The following is a 26,005-nucleotide window of genomic DNA, read 5'->3' as shown; positions in this document are numbered from 1 at the left end:
CCAAGAGTTGGATGCTTAACCCAGTGAGCCACCCAGGCACCCCTAGAGATCATTTTTAAATAACATCAGTCATATGACCGATTCAGAAGTCATTTATTTAGCAGCTTCACTCAGAACCGACATCTTAGTCACTTGGTGTTAAGTGTTGGCACTTAATAAGTACTCAACAGAAGTCTTTCCATTGAACAAATGAATGAATGGAACCTTATTCTGTAAGGATTTTTTGATACAATAAGCAGTAGGGAGCCCTTAAATCAATTACAGTATGACAGTATAATAGTTACTATAGCTATTTATTGTTACAGTTAGAGTTAAACAAATAGAATCCCAGGCTCCACTTAATACATACTACATATGGAACCCTAGGCAAGTTATTTAACCTTTAAAAGCCAGTTTTCTTAGCTGAAAAATGGGTTAGTGACAATACCTTTCTCATATTGTCATTAGGAGAATAAATAAGGTAATCATGTAAAAGTATTTTGCCCAAAACCCTGATTGGTAATAAATGTTTAATTATGTTAACTGCGGTCATTATTATCATTACCACCATTCTGTAGATACATAAACAATGTGGATATAGGACATAAAGATGAATGATCTGATCCCTGGAGAGACTGTGAAACTTGCTTTCTTTTAAATTGTGACAAAAATGAGCTTTTTAGTTGTTAGTTATGTTCACTGATTGGCTGCAGAGAGAGAAGGGAGGAATATGAAGCTTGTGTTTTTGAGTCAGCTGTAGGACTTCGTAATGGCCATCTTTCTGTAAACTGCTGAGGCAGTGATGCCCTATTTCCCCTAAAAATCTGTTTATATCAGAGACCTTGTCTTTTTAACAGTTTAAAAAATACTGTATCAATATTACTAACACAATGTAACAAAGCCAGTTTCACTCTTAGTGCACTTCTGTAAAGCTTATTGTAGGGGGAAGAGTGGTCAAGGGAGTTTTTGAGAGGCTGTTATTCTAAAATGTATAAATGACTCACCACAACTATCAAAAGACATTATTACCTCTCCTCCTCTTCCTCCTCCTCTTCTTCTTCTTCTTCCTCCTCTTCTCCTTCTTGTTCCTCTTCCTCCTCCTCCTCTTCTTTCTCCTCTTCTTCTTCCTCTTCCTCTTCCTCCTCCTCTTCTTCTTCCTCTTCTTCCTCTTCTTCTAACCAGAACATTTATTTTGTAACTAATTATTGAAATATTTAAGATGAACTGGATGCTGCAGCAGCTGCCATCTTGGGTTTAGGTGTTATTCCTTCACAGATCTGTGCCTGAATCTTTGGTGTACAATTTTTAGGTACCTTACTCAACCAGTCCCAGTGGGATTTCATCACTTAACCTTGGTGCTCCAGTATTACTTTCTCTTCCACTTGGCTAAGATAGCCACATTTGCCACAGATTGACTTCCAAAGGTGGTAGGCCTAAAGGTAGTACCTAAAGGTAGCCACAGCAGGGGCACAACATGGGTATCTTACTGCTATACTTTCCAAATGATGAAATCTCCTTCTTCAGCTCTTTTTCTGTGGCTGAGACGAAAGAGCGACATTCTTAAAAGTCTAATGCTAGATTATAGTTATTTCCAAACCCTCCTTTATCTTTGGTTTTTATTTTTGTGGGTTGTTTTTTTGTTTGTTTGTTTGTTTGTTTTATTTGATAGAGAGAGAGTGAGCTTGCATAGTGGGGAGGGGTTAAGGGAGAGGGAGTAAGAAACCCAAGCCCACACCACATTGAGCACAGAGCCTGATGCAGGGCTTAATCCCAAGACTCTGAGATCACAACCTGTGCTGAATCAAGAGCCCGAGGCCTGAGCTTAGACTGCATCACCCAGGTGCCCCAAGATTTTATCTCTGTTTTTTGTTGTTGTTGTTGTTTTTTAATATTTTATTTATTTATTTGACAGAGAGAGAGAGATCACAAGTAGGCAGAGAGGCAGGCAGAGAGAGAGGGGAGAGAGCAGAGAGCCCCATGCGGGGCTCGATCCCAGGACCCTGAGCTCATGGCCTGAGCCGAAGGCAGAGGCTTAACACACTGAGCCACCCAGGTGCCCCTCTCTCTTCGATTTTAATAGCGGTAGGTGTGTGTCTATATGTGTTACTGTCCATTAAGTTACTTACAAAAATAGGCTCACCCATTCCAGGGGTTTTTTTGAAATCAAAGAAAAATAGGAGGGTTATAGGTAAATTGAGATCTTATTATAAGCAGTAGGTAGTATTCTAGAGAATCTGTCAAAGTTTTGGGCTCCGTCCTTAAGGAATCTGTGTTAAGTTATAAGTGTACATATGAATATTTATTCTTAGAATTTCCAAGTATCACTTTATATAAATCCCTGGTCTCTAGCTTTATCCTGAACTTTAGACTCATTTTAAAGTATTGAATGAATACCCTTATTTTAATTTTCACTTAATCTGTTTTCATTCCATCTGATTTCACTCCATCTAACACCAAACTAATTACCTTCTCAAATCTGATCCTCTTCACCTGTTTTCTTTTTTCTTTTTTTTTTTTAAGATTTTTTATTTATTTATTTGACAGAGAGAGATCACAAGCAGGCAGAGAGGCAGGCAGAGAGAGAGGAGGAAGCAGGCTCCCTGCTGAGCACAGAGCCCAATGCAGGGCTCGATCCCAGGACCCTGAGATCATGACCTGAGCCGAAGGCAGCAGCTTAACCCACTGAGCCACCCAGGCGCCCCTCACCTGTTTTCTTTTATGCAGAAAAGTAATCATTTTTTTTTAAATCTCATTTTTTTTTCTTTTCTCTTTTTTCTTTTTCCTTTTTTTAAAGATTTCCCTCATTTATTTGACAGAGAGGATAAGCAGGGGGAGCATCAGAGGGAAAGGGAGAAGTAGGCTCCCCACTGAGCAGGGAGCCTGATGCTGGACTCCATCCCAGGACCCTGGGACCCAGGACCGACTGAGCCACCCAGGCATTCTGAACAATAATTATTGTATGTATAAAAAAAAAAAATCTGGAGAAAACACAATAAACCTGAAACAAAACACTATAGGTACATTCGAATGCCCCTTTCTAAGTCAGTTCCTCTCCCTCTTTATTTGATTTTTATTCTGAATTTGACTGTATCGTTTCCATGCATATTTTAAACTTAATTTATATTGGAGATACATAAGCCTATTATAGTATGTCCTGTGAACATTATATACCAAAATATATCTGGAAGGAAACCAGGAAAATAATCATATGGGTTGTCTCTTGGGAGGAAAGCTGTATAGCTGGAGGGAGGACAAGAATGGGAGAAAATTCTTATAATTTTAAATCATGTGTTACCTATCAAAATATAAATGAAGAAATTTTACATTGTAAATAGTATAACTATTCATAAATTTATAAATATTCATACCTACTAAATATTCCTATTTAACTCTAGGATCTTTTATTACTTTCCATGCATATTAATGTTACTGTTTTTGAGACTCATGTTGAAACATGTAGCTCTAATTCATTGTCTTTTGTCGGTGTGCTAGTGGTTTTTTCATTATCAAGTTGATGAACATTTAGGTTTTTTGTGTGTAATGTTACTGTTTTTGAGACTTAATGTTGGAATATTAGCTCTAATTTATTCTTTTGCACTAGTGGTTTTTCTTTTTTGTTTTAGGCTTGATGGATATTTAGGTTTCTTTTCCACTCATTTTTCACTTTTACAAATAATGCTGTCATATGCTATGTTAATTATAGCTCCTAGTGCACACATATAACAGTGTAAGGCAGAATTTCCCAAGGATTGTGGGCCCTGAGTGGATTATAGGTGTCTGGGGATACAGCTTTCCTTTAACCTTCAGGATGGCCAGGTGTGGCAAGAACAACCTTGGGATAAATACGTGGAAGAGACTTTCACACTGAAGAAACAGTAAATACATAGGCTTGAAAAAGGGAGCAAGTGTGACTCGTTTGAGGAATAGCAACCGAGTGAGACAGAAGAGGAGACAGGAGACACACCAAAAAGTAGGAGGGAGAGGGTACAGTTCTTACGGTGTCTAATTTGTAAGGATTTGGGCTTGAGGCTCACATCAGATACCACCACTTCAGTAGAAGTTTCCCTGGATGTTTCTGAAGTTCGTGTTTCCCTGTCTGTGTTCTTAAAGAACTTTGTAGCTTTTAGTAAGATAGTACTAAAAATACATTATCTGTTGAATTCACTAGACTAGTGGTTTCCAAAGTATGGTCTAGGAGTCCCATGGGGTCCCTGACACACTTTCAGTGTGTCTGCAAGGTGAAAGTTATTTTCTTAGTAATACTGAGACATTATTTGTCTTTTTCACTTTTATTTGCTCACAGTTTTACAGTACAGTTTTCCAAAGGCTATATGGTATGTGATAGTGGGACAGATTGAACGCAGAAGATGTGAAAATCTAGATGCTTCTATTAGTACAGACATTTTAAAAATTTGCAAAAATGGGGCGCCTGGGTGGCTCAGTGGGTTAAGCCGCTGCCTTCGGCTCAGGTCATGATCTCAGGGTCCTGGGATCGAGTCCCGCATCGGGCTCTCTGCTCAGCAGGGAGCCTGCTTCCCTCTCTCTCTCTCTCTCTCTCTGCCTGCCTCTCTGTCTACTTGTGATCTCTCTCTGTCAAATAGATAAATAAAATCTTTAAAAAAAAAATTTGCAAAAATGTAAAACATTTGTTAAGTGAAGTAAATACATTTTCTTAAATTTTTGAAACTTTAAAAAATTGTTAATTTTTATTTCTAATATAGTAAGTATTAATAGTTATGATACATATAAATAAAAGCTCCTTGGGGTCTTGTGATAGTGTGATTTATAAAAATAAATATATGTTTAGGGCGCCTGGGTGGCTCAGTGGGTTAAAGCCTCTGCCTTCAACTCAGGTCATGATCCTAGGGTTCTGGGATCAAGCCCTGCCTGGGGCTCTCTGCTCAGCAGGGAGCCTGCTTCCTCCTCTCTCTCTCTCTCTCTCTGCCTGCCTCTCTGCCTACTTGTCATCTTTGCCTGTCAAATAAATAAATAAAAATCTTTAATAAATAAATAAATAAATGTTTGGTCTCCCTTTCCATTCCAGACACAGAGCTCCTAAAACTCTTGGAATTTCCTAAATGAAGAGAGCAATAAAGATCTTTCTTTGTATTAAGATGATTTTTGGAAAGCCCCTAGGTAACTAACTGAAGGTTGGGGTTGTTGCCAGGGAGCCAACTCTGATTAAAGGGTTAGAACTTCTAGTCCCATCCCCTGACCTCTGGGAGGAGAAAGGAGCTAGATGTGTAATCAGTCACCAGTGGCCAGTGAGTTTATCTTGTTTTTTTATTTTATATAATTTTATCATTTGTATATTGGTAAGGAGTTCTGTTGTTTAGTTATTTTTTAATTTTATGTTATGTTGATAAGATTATCCATATTTTTACATTTATATGTAATATATTTGTTTTGACTGTTGTGTATTATTTCATTGTCTGATACTATCACAATTTATTTATCCATTCTATTAGTGGGCATTTGGATTGTTCCCATTACTGTGTTTCTAGGTGCATTCTAGTTCATGTCTTTGGTAATGATATATAAGAGCTTTTCTTGGATATTTTTCCAGAAATGGAATTGTTAGGTGACAGGTATATGAATGTTCTTCTTTGTAAAATCATGCCAAACTGTTTTCCAAAGCAGTTACACCATTTTACCTTCTCAGCTGCATTATATGAGAGTTCCTTTTGTTGATCCACATCTTCTCCAAAGCTTGGTAGGCCTTAGTTTTATTCTAATACTGTTTTTATTTTTCATTTTGTAGAAAAATTAAACTATTTTGATTACTTTTTTCAACAAGCATCCCCACAGAGTAAAGGAGGTACGAAGCTTCAGCCCCCAACCACATGCTTAATCACCCCTTTCTTCCTTGTGTAGAATAATGTATATGCCTCTGGCAACCCAGGGTTTTTTAACCTGGCAGAAAGGAGAGGTTCTTTTGAAAGATCCTTTGGAAAGTTGTCCATTTCCAGGACACTGCATTCACTATTGAATGCCTGCGGAGTGAGGGGAAGCTTGCAGGTGGGTCCTGAAAACCCACTTGGTGTACTGGGTTGAGCAGGAGCCAAGGCTAAAGATGGCCAACAATATTATTTTCTAAATGACCTTTCACATGTTACTGTGTTAATTCTTTTGGGTTTTTTCCACTTTGATTGAGATATATTTTACATACAACATTCTTTTAGTCCAAGGACCCAACATAATTATTTGATATTTATGTGTGTGTGTGTATAGCAAAATGACTACCACAGTAAGTTTAGTTAACATCAGTCACCTCACATAATTTTTTTTTTCTTGTGATGAGAACTTTTAAGATTACTCTTTTAGCAACTTCCGTACAGTACTTTGATGGTAACTGTATGTCACCATCCTGTACATTACATCCCCAGAACTTATTTATAAATGGGAGTTTTTACCTTTTGGCAACCTTTACTTGTTACTCACCCACCCTTATTTCTGGCAACCACCAGTTTGTTCTCTGTTTCTGTGAATTTGGTTTTTTTAGATTCCACATAAAATTGAAATCATACAACATTTTTCCTTTCTCTGGCTTATTTCATGGAACATGATGCCATCAGTGTCCATCCATGTATTGCAAGTGGCAGGATTTTCTTCTTTTTTAATTAACATATGATATATTATTTGCCCCAGGGGTGTGTGAATCATCAGCTTACACATTAAGGATGTCCCTTTTTTTTGTGGTTGAATAATACTTCATTTTATATGTGTATGTATAATTGACCCTTGAATAGTGTGGGGATTGGGACACTGTGCAGTTGAAAATCCACATAAGGGCGCCTGGGTGGCTCGGTGGGTTAAGCCGCTGCCTTCGGCTCAGGTCATGATCTCGGGGTCCTGGGATCGAGTCCCGCCTCGCGCTCTCTGCTCAGCAGGGAGCCTGCTTCCCTCTCTCTCTCTCTCTGCCTGCCTCTCTGTCTACTGTGATCTCTCTCTGTCAAATAAATAAATTAAAAAAAAAAAAGAAAATCCACTTAAAATTTTTATTCCTCCAGAACTTTACTAATAGCCTATTATTTACCAGAAACCTTACTGATAACATAAACAGTCAGTTAACACATATATTGTATATGTATTATGTACTGTATTCTTATAACAACATAGGCTAGAGAAAAGAAAATGTTACTTAAGAAGTCATAAGGAGGGGAGCCTGGGTGGCTCAGTGGGTTAAAGCCTCTGCCTTCAGCTCGGGTCATGATCCCAGCATTCTGTGATCGAGCCCCGCATCGGGCTCTCTGCTCAGCGGGGAGCCTGCTTCCCCCCTCTCTCTCTGCCTGCCATTCTGCCTACTTGCAATCTGTCTGTCAAATAAATAAAATCTTTTTAAAAAAAGGTCATAAGGAAGGGGCGCCTGGGTGGCTCAGTGGGTTAAGCCTCTGCCTTCGGCTCAGGTCATGATCCCAGCGTCCTGGGATTGAGCCCCGCCCGCATCAGGCTCCCTGCTTCTCCCTCTCCCTCTGCTGCTCTGCCTGCTTGTGTCTCTCTCTCTCTGTCAAATAAATAAATAAAATCTTAAAAAAAAATCATAAGAGAAAAGTACATTTATAGTACTATACTATATTCAAGAAATATATATGAGTATGTTTTATGTGAACATATGAGTGAACCCATGCAGTTCAAACCTTTGTATTTCAGGGCCAACTTGTATACAGCACATTTTCTTTATCTCTTCATCTGTCACTGGACATTTCGGTTGTTTCCATGTCTTGGTTATTGTAAATAATGTTGCAGTGAATATGGGAGTACAGATATTTTTTTGAGATAGTGATATCTGTTCATTCTGATGTATGATACCTTAAGTTCTTAAGTTTGGCAGGTACTTCTAGAGAAGGATTTTAATTTATTCTTGATAATGTTTAATTGTTAACCTATTCCATAAGTTTTATAATTGTCATTATCAAATCTAGCAGATGTACATACCCTTAATCTTTACCACGTGTCCCCCCAACCAAAAGCAAGGTGTTTATTTCCACTCATTTATATTTTCCTTTACGTATTCTATTCAGGTCTCAAAATAGGTACTTTTTTAAAAATTCATATTACTCTTTTAAACTGTCATGGCATTTCTAGTATTAGATTAAATAAAAGTCTCAGGAGCCAACTTTGGCTTTTATTCATAAAAAGAATAATTAATGATTTTCTGTCTTTTAAATGGCAGTATTATAGATAATACTTTATGATGATTCTGAATCTGCATTTCATACATCTTGTTGTGAACACTGTGGCTACTTCCTCGGTATCTTTTTTTTTCTTGTCTTGATATCTGCCTGTATTTTCATGCCAGTATCCATCATCCTTACCCATGTACACACAGCCCATGTTGTTTGAGGAAACGGCTCCATCTGTGTATGTTTTAGCCAATCAGATTCCATTTTCTGGTGACAGAAATTGATTCTAGGTGGATAGGTGATTTAGGCTCATTTAAACAAGGTACATTTCAGAACTCTTGCTTAGAATCTGGCTCAAAGTACTCTGTGGCTGGCAGCCTTCCTTTAGCACTTCGGGAGTCTGGCTTTGGGATGAGATTTGTATTATAGATGGCAGAATGATGTACAAAGGAAAATTTCTTGGTGCTGTTATTAACTGCTGAATCAGACAACCTTGAAGTATATCTCCCTTGGATTTTAGTTACACAAACCATCAAATTCCTGTATTGTTTCAGTTCCTTAAATTGAAATCATGGTACTTGCAACTGAGTAATAATTGAGATCCTTACTCTGATTTCTAATTTATGTATAGCTGTGTATAATATAAGGGGAAATTTCCTTTACTAAACTGGCTAGAGACTGCTTTATCTTGTCTCCCCCCCCCCCCCATTTATTTACTTATTTTTCTCTGTTTTTGTTTTTGCAGGGTTTTTTTGTTTTGTCTTGCTTTTTGTAAATTCTGTTGTTGCTTTAGGCTCAACTTTGTTCCCCGTTTCCCTCTATTTCAGTGTCCTATTGAGGTCTTACCCTTTGTATAAGAAGTAGTGAAGAACAGTTCTCTTCCTTCAACCCTCCCCTTTATCTTCCAACTGTTTTTGTCCAGTTCAGTTCACTGCTATTTAGCTGGGAATGGAAGAGAGAAGAGGAGAAAGAGGAAATGTCAGATTAACCTATCTTGCCTTGAAATCCCAGCAACCCTTTGTTCTCACAGACTCTGCCCTTCTGTTCCAGTTGCTTATCCTACCTCCTAGGTGGTAAGAGAGTCACGGCTTCTGTGGCAAGGATTTTAATAATGTAATAATATAATGATGTAATAATTATTAATAATAATTATAATTAATAAAATTATTTAATATAAATAATATTTGTATATATTATTAATATAAATAAAATTAGTACAAATAATTAGTAGTAATAATGTAATGTAATAATGAGTTAGGAGGCATTCTTGGCATCCAAGTTGAAATTCTGATTTTTTTTTTCTTGTTAGAAGCATAGTTATGCGTGGTATACATGGTATTTCTGTCAAAAGTATTTTATGCACATTGAATACTGAAGTACGGTTAACTAGCTTTTGTGGGACAACTTATAAAACTTAATACCAAGTATAGCATTTTTTCCTGTGAAAAACATGTCTACTGAAATCTCTAGAAATCTGATTGTAATAAACATCTTTGCAGTATAACTGTGTCCCTAATTGGAAAATGCTTGAATTACACTGTTTGATAACTTAGTTTCATGTTTACTTTAATTTGTTTTCTGTCTCTTGCTTTTATATATATTGTCAGCCATTTATGTGTCTCTTACTACTCCGGCTTCTAATAACTTCTCTTCTGTCACTCTTCCTTTTGCTACTGCTAATCTATTTTAGGGGAACTCAGACTGTTTCTACTGATTTCCAGGTATGATGTGAAAATACAGATTGTCAGAAGTCTGTTGTCTAATTATTGCTTTACTTGGACTAGACTTTCTTTTTCTAGCTACCATAATATTGTACGTTAATCTCCACCTGGATACAAGCTCCGTAAGCAGGGATACATTCTCCAAAGGCCTAGCACAAAAATTGGGACAATTTTGATAAATACTATAAAATGAACAAATTCCTTAACTCTGTGACATTTTAAGTTTCTTGAGAACAGAAAAGTGTCTTATTCTTCATCTCCCTTTAATATATTTAAAAACAGTTTAGAACAGTTTTTTAAACAATTTTCAGAAAAGACATGGTACAAAACTCCAGAGATACAAAAAGATACGCAGTGAAACATGAGTCTATTGCCCCCTGTGCACTAGCCACCCAGATTTGCCCTCTTGGAGCCAACTTCATTACTCTTTTTTGTGTGTATGTATATCCTTTTAGAGATATTTTGTACATGCACAAGTATTTACATTTATGTCTTTAAAAACAAAAACAAGGGACATCTGGGTCACTCAGTCAGTTGAGTATTTGCCTTTGGTTCAGGTCATGATCCCAGGGTCCTGGGATTGAGCCCCATATCGGGCTCTGTGCTAAGCAGGGAGTCTGCTTCTCCCTCTCTCTGCTCACGCTCTCCTTCTCTGTCTCTCTCAAATAAGTAAATAAAAACATTTTTAAAACCTTAAAAATAAAAACAAATGATAGTATACTTCCTAGACATTGTTGTGCACATTTCTTTTTTTTCTTTCTTTTTTTTTTTTCACTTAACTATTAGATCATATAGAGCAGCCTCGATTCCTTTTAATGGGTGTATTCTTCTGTATGGACATACCATCTTTTTTAAATCCCCAAAATGTAAAATGATGGACCTCTATATTGTTTCCGCTGTTTTACTGATTTGAAAGATAGTGCAGTGAATTTCTTGTGTGTGTGTGTAGTTTTATAAATTGCAGGTGTATCTGTAGGATAAATTCCTGCAAGAGGAATTGCTGATGTCGGGAAGCAGAAACTTTTTTTCCTCTACCTTCCTAAATATTCTGGCTGGGGCCCTTTAAACTGATGCCAGACGGAATAAGAGAAAACAAATAGAAGTTTATTAACATTAAAATACAGGGAAATGAATATTTAGTAATGAGTAACTTAAGGGGGAGGTGGTTAGAACTTGACTTTAGCACCTTAACAAAAGAACAATTAAAAAAAAAAAGAACAATTAATTTGTAGAGTAGTGGTAAGACAAAGGAAAAGGACTTTGAGTTTCCAGCAAAATGTTAAGAAGGTGAATAGTTTTGGAGAACTAACTAATGGAAGTTAAGGGCATATCAGTTAAGTTTGTTATGTAGATTCCTCTTGTCCCTTCTCTGGAGTTGTCTCTGGTGGTTAACTCTCCTCTGGTTGAAGGGGTGGGGAGACACAAATTATGTCTTGCTTTTAGGTAAATTGGTGAAGGCTCCTTATAGCTGCTTTTTCTCACTTGAGTTCAGTTCAAAATCATCCACATGCCGAAGTGGCATATTTGGGGGTGGCATATCTGTTATGCTTCCCTGGCTCCCTTTGTATTTTAAATTTTGAGAGATATTGGCAAGTTAGTCTCTAAAGAGTTTTATCTATTTATAATTCCACTAATAACTTAATACATTATCTTGTTAACATGGAAGGAGGAATAAAACTGTATGAGTTGGAATGCCCAGATATGTTTAGTTGTTTTTTTTATTTTGGAAAGTACTTTCTACATTGTTGAAAATGACAAGAATAGATGTGGCATGTAGGTTTGCTCAGCAATTTAAAGTCATTTCATTTCTAAATATAGCCCTAAAAGAATATCTTTCCTTTTGAGACACTAAATTGTACAGCTGATAAAGTACTCCTTAAAGATTCTCTCCTGTCTTTCTCCCTGTTGTCCTCCCTTTTCTGCCCCATTTTGGGCCCCCTCCCAGAAACAGACAAGAGAGGTAGGTGATTTGTTCAGGATTACCTAACTAATTATCAGAAGAGCCAGAGCTGGAAAACTTTCTGAAATTGCTGCATTACACTCTAATTAGAATGACTTTTCTATTCTGAACTCTTAAGTAGTTTTGAGTTAATTTTATTCAAAGTTTGTCCTTGAAAGTAGGTTCAATAAACTTTAACCATAAGATACCTTTCAGTTTTTAAACAATAAATTTGTGACATCCAAAGACTTTATTGGTTATACTAGAACTAAGTTTAGTTTAATAAACAGGCCAGCTTTACTTTGTGAACATTCATTTTGTATTCAGTTCTACATGAGTGATCTTACTTAAGAAAGCACATGAATTGCTTTGGTTTCTGAGAATATTCATCTTGATTTCTCCCCACTGGAGAAATTTTGGAGAATATGTTCATATTGTTGAAAATCTTAAGATGGATAAAGATTAGGTATACAGATGTGCTGAACAGTTTAAATCTAGAACAGAGTCCTAAAAGGAGAAAACATTTTTCAAAAATACACCTAAAAATTGGAAAATTTAAAATCTAAAGAAAAATAGAAATCTATACTTTATGTTTCAGACACTCTTGCCAAAGACTCTTTCTGGCCAAACAGACTAAGAAGAAGCAGAAAGAAACTTTAAAAGACCAATACCACCTTGCTAGCACATTGCTAATAAGGACTAATAGGTACTTAAACTGATGAAAGTGATTCAGACAACAGTATATTAACCCCCTACTGTGCCATGTTTTAAGCTGTTAATAGACATTAGCCTTTTAAAGAAAGACTAACACTTTATATTCGTTTTCTAAGCTTTTGATACATTAGTGAACTGTTAGAGCCACTTGGTATATTTGATTCTTACAACTCAGTGCATTTTCCAGAATACTTTTGAGAAAAGGCAATTGCTCTGAAAGTTTAGATTTCATGTAGTCTTTGACTTCTTAATATAGTTAAGAAACAACTTTACATTACATTTTGATTACTATAACTATTTTTTGTGAAGTTATATGGGAGGAATAAATAATATATATTTTTCATTGACAGTAATAAATATGGGAAATGTTCATTCTTAGGTTTGGTGTTTTAAAAAAATTTTATAATTTACGTATTAAGGCCAGATTTTTTTCAGAAAATTTCCAGTAGTATTATGTCAGTGAAATTATACATATTATATCTATATAATTAAATATAAATAACATGTATTGTATATTATATATAGGTATATAATATATAAAATAATTTTATATAAAATATAATATGTATGTTATATATAATAATTTATATATATAATTGGTTGTTTTCCATTAATATGTGTAATTAAAGATCTGGCCTCTAGATAATAGGTATGTATATATGAGAAGGGAGGATTTGAAAAGTGTAATTTCTTTTTAAAAATGTTGTGAATAAACTTTAATGTTGACTTCTTACAAATCAGTAGTAATTTAAATTTTTGTTTGTTTGCATTGCTTTTAAAGCAGTTCTTTAGAGATTAATACATAGTTTTTGGATGTTTTATGTTTTGTGTTTCATAGTAATTTCAGCTAGAAAGCTCATAGAGATTTGATGAGGTTTTAGAACAGTTTTGTCTTGAAGAAACTGATTGCGTGATGTAAGTAAATGTTGAATATATTGACTGGAGCAGGGGCTTTGATAATTAAAGTAAAAACAGAAGCAGAGTGCCTAATTTGTCCAGGTGGTACATTTTTTATGACTACAGAAATGAATGAGACATATATGCAAAGTGTATTTCTATTATTTCTCATGCCTGTTCAAAACCAGGGGGAGGGGAATGGAATAAAATGTTTAACTGAGAATGCCTTATATAATTTGTGAACTTGTTATCATGACTACCAAGTTAATACCTGAAGAGCAGGTTTAGGTCTAAGAATTGAGTTTATTATTGAAGGTAATATTGAGGCATGGTACCTTTTTTTTGCTGGCATTAGTCTTTTGATTAAGATCAAGTTATACCAGTCAATCTCCCTTATCCTGGAATAGATATTTTATATGAAGTTAAAATAAGGACGCCTGGATGGTTCAGTCGGTTAAGTATCTGACTGTTGATTTCAGCTCACATCAGGATCTCAGGGTTATGAGATGGAGCCCCGAGTCAGGTTCTATGCTGGGCATAGAACCTGCTTAAGATTCTCTCTTTCCCTCTCACTCTGTCCCCAATCCTCTCTCTAATAAATAAATTAATTAAGATAAATTCATTTTTCCATACTATTTTAGTATCAAATTCATCAATTTAATGTCCCACTCAGCTGGAGTTTTGTTTTCATATATTAGAAATAATAGAACTGAACAGGTCTTGAATGGCAAGTTTGAGATGGTTCTAAAGGCTGAAATTCCCTATTTGAGAATGAAATGGACAAAAACTGTTAATTCTTCATATGCAGTTTTACTATCGTTGGAGCAGCTATTACCAATAAATTTGTAAAAGCAAGCAATATTTACTATCAGTTCTTTTTTAAGAATATTTATTTGACAGAGAGAGAGAGAGAGTGCACAAGCAGGGTGAGCAGCAGAGGGAGAAGCAGGCTTCCTGCGGAGCAGGGAGCCCTGTATGGGGCTCCATCCCAGGACCCTGGGATCATGACCTGAACTAAAGAAACACACTTAACCGACTGAGCCACCCAGGCACCCCATTTACTGGCATTCTTTCACACATGAGGACAAAAGAAGGAACCGAATAGTGACATTGAGATTGGATGTTGGACAGTTGTCAGACTCAGTCACCATATTGGTGACTGACTTATCCTGAATACCATCTTCATAGCAAAAACCTTCAGAATTGTATTTCAGCAAAATTAAAATTATATTATATGAACATTTTGGGGTAGTTACTGAGTTAAGTCCTCTAATGTTAAGTCCCCAAAAGTCTTATGTATTCTCTTGGAGACCATTGACATATAAAGAAAAATTATTGAGGGCCTTTTACAAAAATAACTTGGGTTTTTCTTTTCTTCAGAATGTAAAATACTGCACTTATCTAATTTTTAATTAGAGATATTAAAAATATGAAACGTTGTTAAGTAAGAATAAGTATTAAGAATTTTCTACACTTTCTTTTATGGACATTAAGGTAGGGAGAAGAAGGGGAGGAATGAGTGAGAGACATGTTGCAGGTAGATACATAAGATAATAGAAAGGGAAGTAAGGGATAGAACATAAGTAAGGGATAGTAATCTTACTTGCTTTTACTTGCTTTGGGTGATGGGCCTCAGGTAACATTAAAGGACTAAGATCCTTAAGAGTGCCAAAACTGCTTTATTCTCTTTGCAGTTTCCAGAATCCAGGATGGTGCCAAGGCACCATCAAGAAGCCTTTCATAGCTAAATTACTGGTGGATGAATCCGTGCTCACAGTTTTTCAAATATTTGAATACTTAATTGTTTAGAGTGCTTTGATTGGTGTAACTAGAGTGACCTCTCAAGGTAGAAAGTATTTGCTTCCTGAACTATATTAGCAGCAGCCTGAATGGTAGATGAAATTGAGCCAAGGGCCACATCTAGGCCCAAGCCAATTTCCCTACTCTGTTTTGGAGCTTGGTAAACATATCCATTTTTGAATATAAAGTCTCTCCCCAGACCTTATCTAAATGTGCAGCTTCCTTTGACTAGAACATTCCCCAGTATACTGCTCTGAATAATAACTGACCAATCGTTCCTTTCTATGTCTCTTCTTGATCCTTACTTCTTTCCTGAAGTCTTCCCTGGCTAATGGGGGAATCACATGCTCTTCATGTGTGTCCTACATACCATCAAACCTATAGACTTAACTGCAGTTTGCACTCTTACTTCCCTTATTCTTTCCTCTTAAAATCAAAGATCTGAACCTCTTGTCGAAAGCCAGTATTCTACCTATGCTTTGCATCCCACCTCCTTGCCCTGTGCATTTGTTTCTTCTCTTTTCTGGCCTTTAATCTCTTTACCAGTATTCAAGCATGCTGAAGTCAGCAACATCTTAAACATTTATTTATGTATGCCCCCCCGCCCAGGGAGAGCGCATGCAAAAGAGCACGTGAGTAGGGGGAAGGGCAGAGGGAGAGGCTCTTCAAGCAGACTCCCTGCTGAGCTCAAGGGAGTGACAGGGCTTGATCTCACCAACCCTTGAGATCATGACCTGTGCAGGAATAAAGAGGTAGAAGCTTAACGACTGAGCCACCCAAGTGCCCTTGAAGTCACTAACATCTTAAAAATATCAACAGTATAAACCTTTATCTCATTTCCCTCCCTAGGATCCTAGGACTTGTCAAAAGCCATGTCTGTATTCACAGGTTCCACGTTCCCAACTCCCAGTAATTCTTTTTTTTTTTCCTAAGATGTTGTTTATTTATTTGTCAAAGAGAGAGAGCTCACGCAGACAGAGGAAGAAGCAGTCTCCCTGCTGAGCAAGGAGCCCATTGTGGGCAGAGCCACGTGGGCTGACCTGTGGCTCAAGACCTGAGCTAAAAGGCAGACACCTCACTGACTGAGCCACCCAGGCATTCCCTTCCCAGTCAGTTCTTAACCTGTTGTAATCTTTCCTTACTAAGAGAAGTGAAACAAAAGTTACCCATTGTATATAATAATCTATCTTGATTTACTAGCAGCAGTTGACAGAATTGTTCTCCCCTTTCTTAAAAGATTTTAATCCAATTTTTTTCTTTCTTTTTTCTTTTTGCTACAGTGATTCTGGAGTCCTTTGGTTTTCCTTCTATTCTCTTATCCCCTCCTCAGTCCTACTTTTGCTTTCTTCTTTGTTATTTATGCAACAGATTGAGCCACTAATATATGACAGATATTGTCTGAGTGATAGGGATATAGTGGTGAATAAAACAGCTATAAAAGTCCCATCAGGGGCGCCTGGGTGGCTCAGTGGGTTAAGCCGCTGCCTTCGGCTCAGGTCATGATCCCAGGTCCTGCGTTCGAGCCCCACGTCGGGCTTTCTGCTCAGCAGGGAGCCTGCTTTCTCCTCTCTCTCTGCCTGCCTCTCTGCCTGCTTGTGATTTCTCTCTGTCAAATAAATAAATAAAATCTTTAAAAAAAAAAAAAGTCCCATCACAAGAAGAAATTGTAACTTATGTATAGTGATGGATGTTAACTAGACTTATTGTGGTGATCATTTTGCAGTATATAAAAGTATGGAATCTTGATGTTGTACACCTGAAACTAATATATGTCAGTTACACCTCAATTTAAAAAAAAAATGTAGTTCTTGCAGTGATGTAGCTTACCCTCTCTTAAATGTTTTCAGGGGTCTACCTGAGTCTCTTTTCCCCTCTCACTTTGTGAACACTGCAGTGAGCAGCTTCATCCATTCCTATGACCTCAGTTGTTTATGATTCCCATATGAAGTACTACTAAAAGGTACTGCAGTAGTTCTGCCCCCAGCCTCTGCCAGTCCATGGTTTCTCGATTTTCAGTCTTAGTTTCCCATAGTCAGCTGTGGTTTGGGACCAGATCCTACTTCTAACATATCATCAGATGGTCAGTAGTAGCCTAATGCTATGTCGCAATGACTACATTATTCACCTGACTTCATCTTCTCCTGTAAGCATTTTATCATCTCACACCATCACAAGAAGTTAATCCAATACTGTACAAGAGTACAGTCCAATTATATATTTTGAGATAGAGACCACATTCACATAACTTTTATTATAGTATATTGTTTTGTTTTATTTTTGTTATTCTCTTGTTGTGCCTAATTTATAAATTAAATTTTATCATAGGTATGTATGTTTAGGGAAAAAACGTAGTATATATAGGGCTCTGTAGTACCCACAGTTTCAGGCATGTGGTAAGGGTCTTGCAGCTTATCCCCCATGGATAAGGGGGTACTACTGTAGTTTAATATTTTCCCTATCCCACACTCTTTCTCTTGCATTCCTTATGTCAGGCAGTGGTACTATCTGCCACACTACTGTCTGCCCAGTTTTACCTTTGGCTTCTCCCTCTCCTTTGTCTTTCCATATCCGTCATGCACCACAGTTAAAGTAGTTTTCAACTTTATCTGCATTTCCATTCCCCCCATAACCACCCTTGAGTAGGCCACCACTGTCTTTCTCTTGGATTACTATCATAGGCTTCCCTTGTTTGCCTGGCCCTAGTCATTCCCCTTACTATTCTCCATATTACAGTCACAGTGGTCTTTTTAAACTAAAATATGATTATGTCACTCTCCAGGTATGACTGTCTAGTACATTTAGAAATAATCCAAATTCTTTAGTATGATCTTATAAGATGTTATGCTGCTCCCCCTGCTCTCTTGATTAGCTCTTTCTCTTACTACTCTTCCCCACATTCATGAATATCTTTACTTAATTCTCAAACCAACTTACCATATTGTCTCACTTTAGAATCTTTTGTGTTCTTTTTTAGTACCTAGAATGCTATCTCCCTGCTCCTGTCACCATAACCTGTCCTCCTTCTTTGCTCTGCTAATTCTTAATCATCAAATCCTAACTTGATACCACTTTTCTGGGGAAAGCTTTCCTTAATGGCCCTCCCCCAACTCCTATTTAATTTGTCTCTACTTAAGAGACAAATATTCTCCCCAAATGATTAGTGTATTTTCCTGAAACAGTTGTGGTTATGGAAGATGTTTTAGATTTTAAATGTGGCATATTCATTGGGATAACTGGGTTTCTGGTTATAAATTTTATAAATTTCTTTATTATCTTTTTTTTTTTTTTTTAGGTCCCCAGGAACATTTTAGTTGCTGATATGTTTCAAAGGTAGAAAAATAAGAGATGGGTGCTATTAGTAGTTAAAAAAGATATTTCTAAGGGAAGAATTAAAGTATCATTTCCTCTTTTTGGTCTTATTAACATTATTGGTAACTTCAAGCACATATATATATAATTCTGCAGAGGAACATTGCTGGTCGGCCTTTTGGCTTCAATATACTGAAATACTGGTCTCAGTAGTACATTTCCCTGGGCAAGATGGGCAAGGAGGTGAAGTGATCCAACTGAAAATGACTGGCCTTCTCTGCAGAGTATATTTCAAACTTCTCTGATCTAACCCAGATTTAGAAATGTGTTTTACATCGTAACAGTATACATACCCTCACACACACACACGCCTAAAATAAAAGTTTAACAAAATAGTCCCATTTTTACCACTTAAGAAGCACTCTGTTATTTCCATTCCATTCTATTTTCTTTCATTGAAACAATGATTATCACAACCTACTGAATTGATTTTGGGAGTCATGGATTACAACTCTGACTAATGGGTTACAACTAGCCATTTGAGAACACTCCTATGTAGAAGTAGGTGGTGACTAGAACCCGTTTTCAAACTAGCCAGTCAAACAAGCAGAATCACAACCAAGTGGGAGCCCTTGGTATGGGAAGACATGACTAACAGTTACTCGATACCTGCATGATGCAGCATTGGACCACGAACTGGTCTTACTTTATATTCACTACCTTATTTTAGAGCACTTGGCCTTTCTGCTTTAATGAGGAAACTGAGTCACAAAGAGGTAGGTCACTCACTTAAGACCATATAAATAGCAAAGGTCAAAACTAAGATTTGAACTTAATGCATCTTAGTCTGCCTGACTTCGAAGCCTGTGCTTTGCATCATATCACTGTGTCTCCCAAGTAACATTGCAATACACATGCTAAACTTGGAAGGGAATTAGTGACATTTAGGTGTCTTCAAAATTTTATAGTGGAAAATAACAATAAAAAGCCCCATTAAATGTGAGTTGAGACAGGCATAAACATTGACAAACAGTTAAATAGTGATAGATTATATTGGCTTTCCAGAGAGCTTAAGTTCTTCATGCCTCTGCTCATCCAAGAGGTAGAGGTAATATCCTTAAGGCTGAGATATATGGGGTTTTCTTGTTGGTAAGGTAAATGAAATGTTCAGAGGCTTTACTACTGCACCAGAGCAGATAATAAGGCAATTAGAACTGTTAAATTGATGAAACACCAGACTGGGATGAATTATGTCATGAATTGCAAAGAAACAAGAAATTTTACAGCAACTTTCGAGACTAAAGATGAAAGATATCTCTGTAAAATGAAGGGAAATTGATAGTTAAACTTAAAGTGCTAGATTTATTGACCTGAAAAACCCAACTAAGCATTTTAGGGCCAGTTTCAGAATATTATTTATCAGCTTTGTAAATAAATAGAAAAAAATTGTCAGTTTATGCTGATAGTTTAATTTCTTCTATTAACAAAATGAATTTAGGATGTGTTTCTTCATTTTTTTGAGCCGTAACACACCGTAGAAATCATCTAGTCCCAACCTCCTCATTATACAGATACTGAACCTGAGACCTAGAGAAATTAAGCACCTTACTCAGGATCACATTACAAAGTCAAGAATTAGAACTAGCATCCAGGTCACCTGATTTCATTGGCTTAACTTTTATTTCACCTGAATAAGAACATTGATAAGTGGCTTCTTACATGATTTGATTTATGGGATATTGTACTTTCTTTAAAATTCTCATCACATAAATAATCTCATTGCTAACAAATAATGCAGTGTTTGCCAAAAATAGCCAAAAATAGTCATTTGATCACTGGATATAGGCTAGCCTTTCGTATTTCAGTAAGGAGTGGACTACCTGCTGTTTTTTTTTTTTTTTTAATTTTTTATTTATTTGATAGAGAGAGAGAGATCACAAGTAGGCAGAGAGGCAGGCAGAGAGAGGAGGAAGCAGGCTCACTTCTGAGCAGAGAGCCCGACACGGGGCTCGATCCCAGGACCCTGAGATCATGATCTGAGCCGAAGGCAGCGGCTTAACCCACTGAGCCACCCAGGTGCCCCTGTTTTTGTTTGTTTTAACAAAGGCATGGGTCATACTTTCAGTGTAAGGATCACCTGCAAATATGATTATCCTCACGTAGAAGACACACTTCTTCTGGTAGATTCCTTAGCAATATGGGCCTTTTCATTTTTGTGTCAAAAACTTCAGGAGATAACTGTTGGTTTAAATGGGAAAATGATTCAACTATAAGATCTGTCTTCCTTCAGAAAGCTTTTTGGGATGTTGTTCTCATGTTTCCAAAAGTCCTTTCTAAGTTCAGAAACCATATGTACATATGCCCCTAGTTCAGGTAGGTACAACTAAATTCCATTGTTCAGTTACTACGTATTATATCTTGAATATCCATCCTCTGTTTGATTTTCAATGTGATTAGACAGAATGACTATTAATTGAGATACTATTTATGCAACCAGCTCAACTGTAAAGCCTTACATAGATGGATATCATCAAGATATAGATATTTAGGTCAAAGTTACTTGGAGAAGAAATCATTTAAGAGAATTGAAATTGTGCTGAGTGAGTTGAGGAAAGCTTCCTGGAGGAGATGACATTTGAAGCATATTTTGAATGAGTAATAGAGATAAGTAGGTGAGGAAAAGAGATGAGGAATTATTTCTTCTTAGCAAAAGAAATAAGATAAAAATCTCCAAAGCTCATTTAGAAAATGAATAGGACATATTTGGGGCACAAGATGGACAGTTATGACTAGAGTGTAAAAAGCATGAAGTATGTAATGAAAATATACCCTGAGGGTCTTTAACATCCTCTTGAGAAATTTGAAGTTCTATAGATACTATTTCTTTCTGAGTGTTTGAGTGAAGCAAGGGAATTCTGGGGACAGTTTGAAAGCTACATGGTGAAGGTAGAGAACACTAGTTTCCTAGTGTTTCAATTTTTTTTTTCCCCCAGCTAGGTCAGAACTGAAAATCATGGACTCTGAGGGACTATGGGCTCATAGACTGTGTCTAATTAAGTGCTATGTAGTAGTGGTTGCACAAAGTTTATTTAAAATGAGTGAATTTCTATCTTGAAAATTTCTTTTAGTGGAGATAATCCTGTTTTACTATTTTTTTTTAATGTAAACGTATGAGTAAAGTATATAAAACTGGCCTTTGTGTATTTGCCACCAGCTAATGACACCATTTAGAATGTATGTAAGACATGTACATTATAATGGCAGAGTGAACAATAAACATACAGGTATGTGAAGGACAAATTAAGCAAAATAAACTTGAATGCTCTTAGTGTGTTTACTTTTTTCTTTTGACAATTTACTATTTATTGCTTAAAAATGAAGGAAACATACAGCAAAATACAAAGTAAAAAAAAGGGATGGGAAGGGCCAAATGTTTTACATCTTCCATAATCTTGCGTATGTGGTAAGGAGGAACCTCCATTTATCGATACACCATTCTTCTGTCCTCGGATTATTACATAGTATCAGCTGGGCCTAGGATTTGGTTCAAAACTTAAAAAACCCAAACAAATCCATTAGTCATTTAGAATAAGACCATATGTTTCACAAATAGCATTGTGTTTACTTTTAAATAGAGTAGAATTATAAAATTAATACTCAATGAAGGGAAGCTAATATCTAATTTTCACTAAAATGATGAAGAATATTTTATTTTAGTAAATTTAAATTCAAATTAGTTGTAAATATGGACTAGAAACTAGCAGTTGAATAATACCAAAGGTAATGATATGATAGCACCATATAGAATGGGGGTAGAGCTCTGCATGGTGCCATAGGTGTTAAGTTAAATATGTTTTTATTTATATCATATTAAATTACCTGGAAGAAGACATGCAAGGAAATCCACAAAGGATGCAGATTTTAGATTGTAATTAGAACAGAGAACTGAAAAAGTGATGAGACATGCCTAGGTAGATAAACATGGTGAAATTTCCTTTGTAAAATTCCATTGAGGGGGAAATGGAGCGGATGAAATGCATTAAAAATGCTTTGCTTCTAATTTGGCATTTGCCAATCTGAGTAAACATTGAGTTACCCCAGTTAAGAACCTGTCTTTTCATGTTGTAATTCTTTGTATGTATCCAGGATATCAGCAAACCAAAATCACTTCATAGCATGTAGAACCTAGATGTGCAATTTCATAGAACCTAGATGTCCATTTGTTTAAGAGAAAAATTTTAAGATTGAGAGAAATTTTGAAACAAGAAACTTGTAATCACTCTGTCCATGAAGCTGTAGCTCTAGAAAATGTTTTTAGTAGTGACCCAAGTCACTAACTGGGAAGACATTTTCATTTTTTTCTTTAAAAATACCTTAAGGAGAAAAGATTGTAATGTTTCTCCATCTATTAATAGTGCATAACTTGAATATAAAATTAATGAGACTCTACCTGGAAATGGCTTCTCAAGTCTTGTAAAAAAACAAAACCAAAATTGTTAACTTTCACTTAACCATTAAATTAAAATACTATATTTTGTGGAAACTGCTTTCTTATCCACATAAAACCTAGACCCAGAAAGATAAGATTGAGAAACTTGAGTATATAAACATTATAAAATAAAATTTTTCTAGGGAAATAGAGCAAAAAACAAGGCAAGAGGAAGAAAAACAAGGTAGAAAGATAAATGACACATTAGGGAAAGTATTTACCAACTACATGACAGATAAAGGATGGAAATCTAGACTATACAAAGAGCTATAAATTAATAAAGAGAGGAACACACCAGTATAAAAATAGGTGTGAATATAAACAGGAAATTTGCACATAGAGAAAGAAGTAGGATTGGATGACATGAAATAGCTGTCATGTGGTTGGATGACTACTTATATTTATAAGCAGTTTACAGATTTTAATCCATTTAGTTCTCCCAGCTACTGTTATTGGCAGATACTATTATTATCTACGCTTTACAGTTGAGGAAATAGGCACCAAAAGCTTAAGTAACTTTGAACTAGTGGAACTGGCATTTAAATTCAGACAGCCTGGCTCTAGACTCTGTACCTGTAATGATTGTATCTCACTAATAATCACAGAAATGCAAGTAAGCACAGCAGTAATATTATTGGTCACCTGTAATATTGGCATAAATGAAAACACCAGTACCAGTTCGTGAGAGAAATGGGCTCTCACTCGTGGTGGAAAGATCCATTGGTACCATCTCTTTGGAGGTCAATTTGATGATATATAGCATGAAGTAAAATGTACAAACCCTTTAACCTAGAAATACTAAGATTTTCATCTAGGGAAGTTAAGCAGAGAATAGTATAGATGTACATACAATGATGTTCATCTCGCTGTTTAATAATATTGAAGAATTGGAGACTATAAGTATTCATTGATAGGGTGTTACTTAAGGTATCCTGCATGCTATCAATGAAACACTATATAGTCATTAAAGAATACTTGGTGTAGGGCTGTGTGCATTGCCGTGGAAGGACTTTACAATCTGTTGAGTGTGACTAGACTGAGAACACCATGAGGGAAAGGATAGTAGTTATTTTGTTCATTGTCCACATCGTAAGTATGTGCAAAGCAGTGGATGTGCTGGATGGATGGATGGATGAGTGAAAGGAAGGAAGGATATAGTATAGTGTAAAGATTCTAAGATTTGAAACTGGAAGTTTTCTGTTCTTATACCCTTTTAGTAACAGCTTACCATTTGAATTCAAGTCCTTTAAAACATTGGTGTTCCACAATATTTCTGTAAAAAGGAGCAAGTTAGCTTGCATTAACATCTGTATTAGTTTCCTAGGGCTGCCATAACAAAATTACCACAAACTAGGTGACTTAATACAACTAAAATTTATTCTCTCAGATTTCTGGATGCTGAAAGTCTGAAATCATAGTGCAGTAAGGCCATGCTCCTTCTTTCGAAGGCTCTAGGTTAGAATCCCTTCTTGCCTTTTCTAGCCTTTGGTGATTGCCAACTATTTTTGGCATTCCTTGGCTTAAGGCAGCTTAACTCCAGTCTCCGCCTCTGCCTTCTTCCTTGTGTATCTCTTCTGTAAAAGACACCAGAGGTTGGATTTAGGGTCCACCCCAATCCAGTATGACCTCATCTCAAATGAGTTATCTCTACAAAGAACTTGTTTCCAAGTAAGATCACATTCTGAGGTTCTGGGTGGACGTGACAAAATAAGTTTGAGCCTAACAACGAGAATCTAGGCTATGATTAATTGACCAAAGAAGGAAAGGCTTTTTAGGAAGGCCCTTCAGTAAACTACCTCCTGACCTCTCCAAGTGGAACACAACTAAATGTAGTATCGGCTCCACAAGTCTGTTTCTTCTTGTTTGACTCCATTAAAGTTTTCTTTGTTTTCAAGCAGAGCCTATCAACATCATTTAACCTTTTTACAAAAATACTCAGATTTATCACTGTTCTGTATTATAAATAAGTAACCCTCCCCTTAGGAATTATCAAGTTATTGAGGCTTTATATATTACATGAGTGCCTAATTGCCTTAGTTTATAAAGTTCTCCTTTCTCTACCCTAGTCAGATTTTCTTTCTTTCTTTTTTTTTTCTTAAAGATTTTTGTTTATTTATTTGACAGAGAGATCACAAGTAGGCAGAGAGGCAGGCAGAGAGAGAGGGGGAAGCAGGCTTCCTGCTGAGCAGGGAGCCCAATGTGGGCTCAATCCCAGAACCCTGAGATCATGACCTGATCTGAAAGCAGAGGCTTTAGCCCACTGAGCCACCCAGGTGCCCATACCCTAGTCAGATTTTCATCATTGATTCAGAATGCCTATCTGTAGCACTAGTTTTCCCCTCCCTAGCTATTAGCTTAAAACACAATAAATCAGGCTTATAGTATTACAAATTTATGAGAAATTATATTTCTAAAATTATACTTAAAGAATAACTGCTCTTAGTGGGGACATGGGAAATATCTCCTATAAATCTCAAGTATAAACTTTACTGTAAAATTTGACCTTTATTTTGGCTCTTCTGGGGCCCTTTTTTGTTGTTTTCCATCATACCGTTTTCATTTAGGTGAAGGTGCATGCTACTCACATTTCAAAAAGTAGATAATAGATTATAGTTTTGAAATTCATTATTCTAATAAAGTACACATTATTTCCTGATTTCTTCTTTTTTTCAGTATTTACACTAGAAGCATGATTTTGGTGGAAAAACAACTTTTACGAAAAAGTTACCTTACTAAAGAGGGTTGTTAGGGTATGACTTCTTAAAACTAAATTATAAACCTGAAAGTTCCTTGCTCAATAGTTTGATGTTTTTTCATATTTTTCTCTAAAATCTCAAAACAAGAAGCTTTACATGACTATACCCAACTCCATTAACTTTGCTCATATCATCAGCATGAATATAGTACTATTTTTTCTACTACTTAAGCTTTTAAAAATTGTTTTCATTTTTGTGTATTTTTTACTTGACCTATATTTTAAGTTTCACAAGGCCAAATATCCCTTGTTTCTTTCACTATTTCATTATAACGAAGT

The 26,005-nt window shown here is 36.2% G+C and overlaps 1 protein-coding gene across 2 annotated transcripts in view; it reads left to right on the top strand.

Annotated features, from left to right (window-relative positions):
- The window catches only part of TBCA (tubulin folding cofactor A), a 76,860-nt gene that overhangs the window by 6,454 nt on the left and 44,401 nt on the right, over window positions 1-26,005 (top strand). The gene's annotated exons all lie outside the window — the stretch shown is intronic.

Source organism: Lutra lutra, chromosome 5, assembly GCF_902655055.1.
Source record: "Lutra lutra chromosome 5, mLutLut1.2, whole genome shotgun sequence".
Taxonomy (NCBI): Eukaryota; Metazoa; Chordata; class Mammalia; order Carnivora; family Mustelidae; genus Lutra; species Lutra lutra.
This window is presented reverse-complemented; position numbering and strand designations above follow the sequence as displayed.